Source organism: Balaenoptera borealis (genome assembly GCF_965194805.1).
Source record: "Balaenoptera borealis genome assembly, chromosome: 10".
Lineage (NCBI taxonomy): Eukaryota > Metazoa > Chordata > Mammalia > Artiodactyla > Balaenopteridae > Balaenoptera > Balaenoptera borealis.
This window is the reverse complement of record NC_138874.1, coordinates 29004748-29011566: the sequence shown is the minus strand read 5'-3', so window position 1 is coordinate 29011566 and position 6819 is coordinate 29004748.

Here is a 6819-nt window from a genome sequence, read left to right as displayed (position 1 = left end):
CAATGCTCCAGAACTCTTGTCATCATAATTCTCCATGCCTGTGTCATCACAGTGCTCCATGACCACTTTCATCACAATGCTCCTTGACCCCTGTCATCACAATGCTCTATGACCACTGTCATCACAATGCCACATGACACCTGTCATCACAATGCTCTATAGCCCCTGTCAGCACAATGTTCCATGACAGGTATCATCACAATGATCCATGACTGCTGTCATCACAATATTCCCTGCCCTTGTCATCTCAATGCTCCCTGGCCCCTGTCATCACAATGCTCCATGCTCATATCATCACAATGCTCCATTACCCATGTCATCGTAGTGATCCATGACCCCTTTCATCACAATGCTCCATGACCCCAGTCATCACAATGCTCCATAGCCCTTGTCATCACAATGCTCCATTAGCCCTGTCATCACAATGTTCCATGACTCTTGTCATCAAAATGCCTCATGATCCATTTAATCACAATGCTCCATGACTCCTTTCATCACATCCTCCATGATACTTGTCATTACACTCCCCATGACCTTTTTCAGAACAATGCTCCATGATACCAGTCATCACAATGCTCCATGACCATTGTCGTCACAATGCTCCATGCCCCTTTCAACACAATGCTCCATGACAACTGTCATCACAATGCTCCATGGCCTTTGTCATCACAATTATACATGGCCCCTGTGATCACAGTGCTCCATGACCCCTTTCATCACAATGCTCCATGACCACTGTCATCACAATGCCCCATGACCCCTGTCATCACAATGCTCCATGGCCCCTGTCATTACAATGCTCCATGACCACTGTCATCACAATGTTCCATGATCGCTGTAATCACAATGACCCATGACACCTTTCCTCAGAAGGCTCCAGTACGCCTGTCATCACAATGCTCCAATGACCGTCTCATCACAATGCTCCATGATCCCTGTCAGCACATCGTTACATGACAATTGTCATCACAATGCTCCATGACACCTGTCATCACAATGTTGCCTTCCCATGTCATCAAAATGCTCCATGTCCCCTGTAATCACAATGTTCCATTACACCTGTCTTCACAATGTTCCCTGCCCATGTCATCACAATGCTCCATTACCAAGGTAATCAAAATGTTCGCCTGCCCTTGTCATCAAAATGCTCCATGGCCCCTTTAATCACAGTGCTCCATGAACCCTGTCATCACAATGTTCCATGACAGTTGTCATCACAATGCTCCATGACCCTGTAATCACAATGCTCCATGCCCTTGTCATCACAATGCTCCAGAACTCTTGTCATCATAATGATGAATGCTCGTGTCATCACAAAGCTCCATGATACTTGTCATCACAATGTTCCATGGCCTTGTCATTACAATACTCCATGGCCCCTGTCATCACAGTGCTCCATGATACCTTTTATCACAATTCTAGATGACCACTGTCATCACAATGCCCCAAGACACATGTCATCACAATTCGCCATGGCCCTTGCCATCACAATGCTCCATGACCCGTGTCATCACAATGGTCCAGGACACTTGTCATCACATTGATCCATGACCACTTACATCACAATGCTCCTTGACTCCTGTCATCACAATGCTCCATAGCCTATGCATTCGCAATGCTACATGGTCCCTGTAATCACATTGCTCCATGATCCATTTCATCACAATGCTCTATGACCACTGTCATTACAATGCCACATTATACCTGTCATCACAATGCTCCATGGCCCCTGTCAGCACAATGTTCCATGACAGATGTCATCACTCTCCTCCATGGTCCCTGTAATCACAATGCTCCATTCCCTTGTCAAACGCAATGCTCCAGAACTCTTGTCATCATAATGCTCCATGCCCGTCTCATCACAATTCTCCATGACACTTTTCATTAAAATGCTCCATGGCCTTTATCATCACAATGCTCCATGGCCCCTGTTATCACAGTGATCCATGGTACCTTTCATCACAATGCTAGATAACCTCTGTCATCACAATGCCCGAGGACACCTGTCATCAGAATTGGCCATGGCCCTTGTCATCACAATGCTCCATGCCCTTGTCACCACAATGCTCCAGAACTCTTGGCATCATAATGCTCCATGCCCGTCTCATCACAATGTTCCATGACACTTGTCATCAAAATGCTCCATGGCCTTTGTCATCACAATGCTCCATGGCCCCTGTTATCACAGTGCTCCATGTTACCTTTCATCACAATCCTAGATGACCACTGTCATCACAATGCCCCATGACACCTGTCATCACAATTCGCCATGGCCCTTGTCATCACAATGCTCCATGATCCATGTCATCACAATGTTCCTGGACACTAATCATCACAATGCACTATGACCACATTCATCACAACGCTCCATGACCCCTGTCATAACACTGCTGCATGGCCTATGCATTCAAAATGCTCCATGGCCCCTTTAATCACATTGCTCCATGATCCCTTTCATCACAATGTTCTATGACCACTCTCATCACAATACCCCATGACGCCTATCATCATAATGCTCCAAGGCCCCTCTCATCACAATGCTCCATGAACCCTGTCATCACAATGTTCCATGTCACTTGTCATCACAGTGCTCCATGAACCCCTGTCATCACAATATTCACTGCCCATGTAATCACAATGCTTCTGGTCCCCTATAATCACAGTGCTCCATACCCTATTCATCACAATGCTCCAGAACACTTGTCATCATAATGCTCCATGCCTGTGTCATCACAATGCTTGAGGAACCTTGTCTTCACAATGATCCATGAACCGTGTCATCACAAGGTTCCAGGACCATTGTCACCAAAATGATCCATGACCCCTGTCATCTCAATGCTGCATGATCTTTGTATTCACAATGCTCCATGGCCCCTATAATTGCGGTGATCCATGACCCCTGTCATCACAATGCTCCCTGGTATATTTCATCACAATTCTAGATGACCACTGTCATCACAGTGCTCCACGGCCCCTGTCATCAGAGTCCTCCATGATACTTTTCATTACAATTCTACATGACCACTGTCATCACAATGCCCCATGACACCTGTCATCACAATTCGCCATGGCACTTGTCATCACAATGCTCCATGAACCATGTCATCACAATGTTCATGGACACTTGTCATCACAATGCTCCATGACAACTTACATCACAATGCTCCTTGATCCCTGTCATTTCATTGCTCCATGGCCTATGCAATCACAATGCTCCATGGCTCCTTTAATCACATTGCTCCATGATCCCTTTCATCACAATGCTCCACGACTGCTGTCATCACAATGCCCCATGACGCCTATCATCATAATGCTCCAAGGCCCCTCTCATCACAATGCTCCATGAACCCTGTCATCACAATGTTCCATGACACTTGTCATCACAGTGCTCCATGAACCCCTGTCATCACAATATTCACTGCCCATGTAATCACAATGCTCCTGGTCCCCTGTAATCACAATGCTCCATACCCTTGTCATCACAATGCTCCAGAACTCTTGTCATCATAATTCTCCATGCCCGTGTCATCACAGTGCTCCATGACCACTTTCATCACAATGCTCCTTGACCCCTGTCATCACAATGCTCTATGACCACTGTCATCACAATGCCACATGACACCTGTCATCACAATGCTCTATAGCCCCTGTCAGCACAATGTTCCATGACAGGTATCATCACAATGTTCCATGACTGCTGTCATCACAATGTTCCCTGCCCTTGTCATTCTCAATGCTCCCTGGCCCCTGTCATCACAATGCTCCATGCTCATATCATCACAATGCTCCATTACCCATGTCATCGTAGTGATCCATGACCCCTTTCATCACAATGCTCCATGACCCCAGTCATCACAATGCTCCATAGTCCTTGTCATCACAATGCTCCATTAGCCCTGTCATCACAATGTTCCATGACTCAGGTCATCAAAATGCTCCATGGCTTTGTCATCACAATGCTCCATGCCCTTGTCACCACAATGCTCCAGAACTCTTGGCATCATAATGCTCCATGCCCGTCTCATCACAATGCTCCTTGACACTTGTCATCAAAATGCTCCATGGCCTTTGTCATCACAATGCTCCATGGCACCTGTTATGACAGTGCTCCATGTTACCATTCATCTCAATTCTAGATGGCCACTGTCATCACAATGCCCCATGACACCTGTCATCACAATTCGCCATGGCCCTTGTCATCACAATGCTCCATGATCCATGTCATCACAATGTTCCTGGACACTTATCATCACAATGAACGATGACCACATTCATCACAATGCTCCATGAACCCTGTCATCACAATGTTCCATGACACTTGTCATCACAGTGCTCCATGAACCCCTGTCATCACAATATTCACTGCCCATGTAATCACAATGCTCCTGGTCCCCTGTAATCACAGTGCTCCATACCCTTTTCATCACAATGCTCCAGAACTCTTGTCATCATAATGCTCCATGCCCGTGTCATCACAATGCTTGAAGAACCTTGTCATCACAATGCTCCATGAACCGTGTCATCACAAGGTTCCAGGACCCTTGTCATCACAATGATCCATGACCCCTGTCATCTCAATGCTCCATGATCTTTGTATTCACAATGCTCCATGGCCCCTATAATTGCGGTGATCCATGACCCCTGTCATCACAATGCTCCCTGGTATATTTCATCACAATTCTAGATGACCACTGTCATCACAGTGCTCCACGGCCCCTGTCGTCAGAATCCTCCATGATACCATTCATTACAATACTCCGTGACCACTGTCATCACAATGCCCCATGACACCTGTCATCACAATTCGCCATGGCACTTGTCATCACAATGCTCCATGAACCATGTCATCACAATGTTCATGGACACTTGTCATCACAATGCTCCATGACAACTTACATCACAATGCTCCTTGACCCCTGTCATTTCATTGCTCCATGGCCTATGCATTCACAATGCTCCATGGCCCCTGTAATCACATTGCTCCATGATCCCTTTCATCACAATGCTCCAAGACCGCTGTCATCAAAATGCCCCATGACGCCTATCATCATAATGCTCCAAGGCCCCTCTCATCACAATGCTCCATGATCACTGTCATCACAATGATCCATGACACTAGTCATCACAGTGCTCCATGAACCCTTGTCATCACAATATTCACTGCCCATGTAATCACAATGCTCCTGGTCCCCTGTAATCACAATGCTCCATACCCTTGTCATCACAATGCTCCAGAACTCTTGTCATCATAATGCTCCATGCCCGTGTCATCACAGTGCTCCATGACCACTTTCATCACAATGCTCCTTGACCCCTGTCATCACAATGCTCCATGGCCTATGTATTCACAATGCTCCATGTCCCCTGTAATCACATTGTTCCATGATCCTTTTCATCACAATGCTCTATGACCACTGTCATCACAATGCCACATGACACCTGTCATCACAATGCTCTATAGCCCCTGTCAGCACAATGTTCCATGACAGGTATCATCACAATGATCCATGACTGCTGTCATCACAATATTCCCTGCCCTTGTCATCTCAATGCTCCCTGGCCCCTGTCATCACAATGCTCCATGCTCAAATCATCACAATGCTCCATTACCCATGTCATCGTAGTGATCCATGACCCCTTTCATCACAATGCTCCATGACCCCAGTCATCACAATGCTCCATAGCGCTTTTCATCACAATGCTCCATTATCCCTGTCATCACAATGTTCCATGACTCAGGTCATCAAAATGCTCCATTGCTTTGTCACCACAATTCTCCAGAACCCTTGGCATCATAATGCTCCATGCCCGTCTCATCACAATGCTCCTTGACACTTGTCATCAAAATGCTCCATCGCCTTTGTCATCACAATGCTCCATGGCACCTGTTATGACAGTGCTCCATGTTACCTTTCATCTCAATTCTAGATGGCCACTGTCATCACAATGCCCCATGACACCTGTAATCACAATTTTCCATGGCACTTGTCATCACAATGCTCCATGATCCATGTCATCACAATGTTCCTGGACACTTATCATCACAATGAACGATGACCACATTCATCACAATGCTCCATGAACCCTGTCATCACAATGTTCCATGACACTTGTCATCACAGTGCTCCCTGAACCCCTGTCATCACAATATTCACTTCCCATGTAATCACAATGCTCCTGGTCCCCTGTAATCACAGTGCTCCATACCCTTTTCATCACAATGCTCCAGAACTCTTGTCATCATAATGCTCCATGCCCGTGTCATCACAATGCTTGAAGAACCTTGTCATCACAATGCTCCATGAACCGTGTCATCACAAGGTTCCAGGACCCTTGTCATCACAATGATCCATGACCCCTGTCATCTCAATGCTCCATGATCTTTGTATTCACAATGCTCCATGGCCCCTATAATTGCGGTGATCCATGACCCCTGTCATCACAATGCTCCCTGGTATATTTCATCACAATTCTAGATGACCACTGTCATCACAGTGCTCCACGGCCCCTGTCGTCAGAATCCTCCATGATACCATTCATTACAATACTACGTGCCCACTGTCATCACAATGCCCCATGACACCTGTCATCACAATTCGCCATGGCACTTGTCATCACAATGCTCCATGAACCATGTCATCACAATGTTCATGGACACTTGTCATCACAATGCTCCATGACAACTTACATCACAATGCTCCTTGACCCCTGTCATTTCATTGCTCCATGGCCTATGCATTCACAATGCTCCATGGCTCCTTTAATCACATTGCTCCATGATCCCTTTCATCACAATGCTCCAAGACTGCTGTCATCACA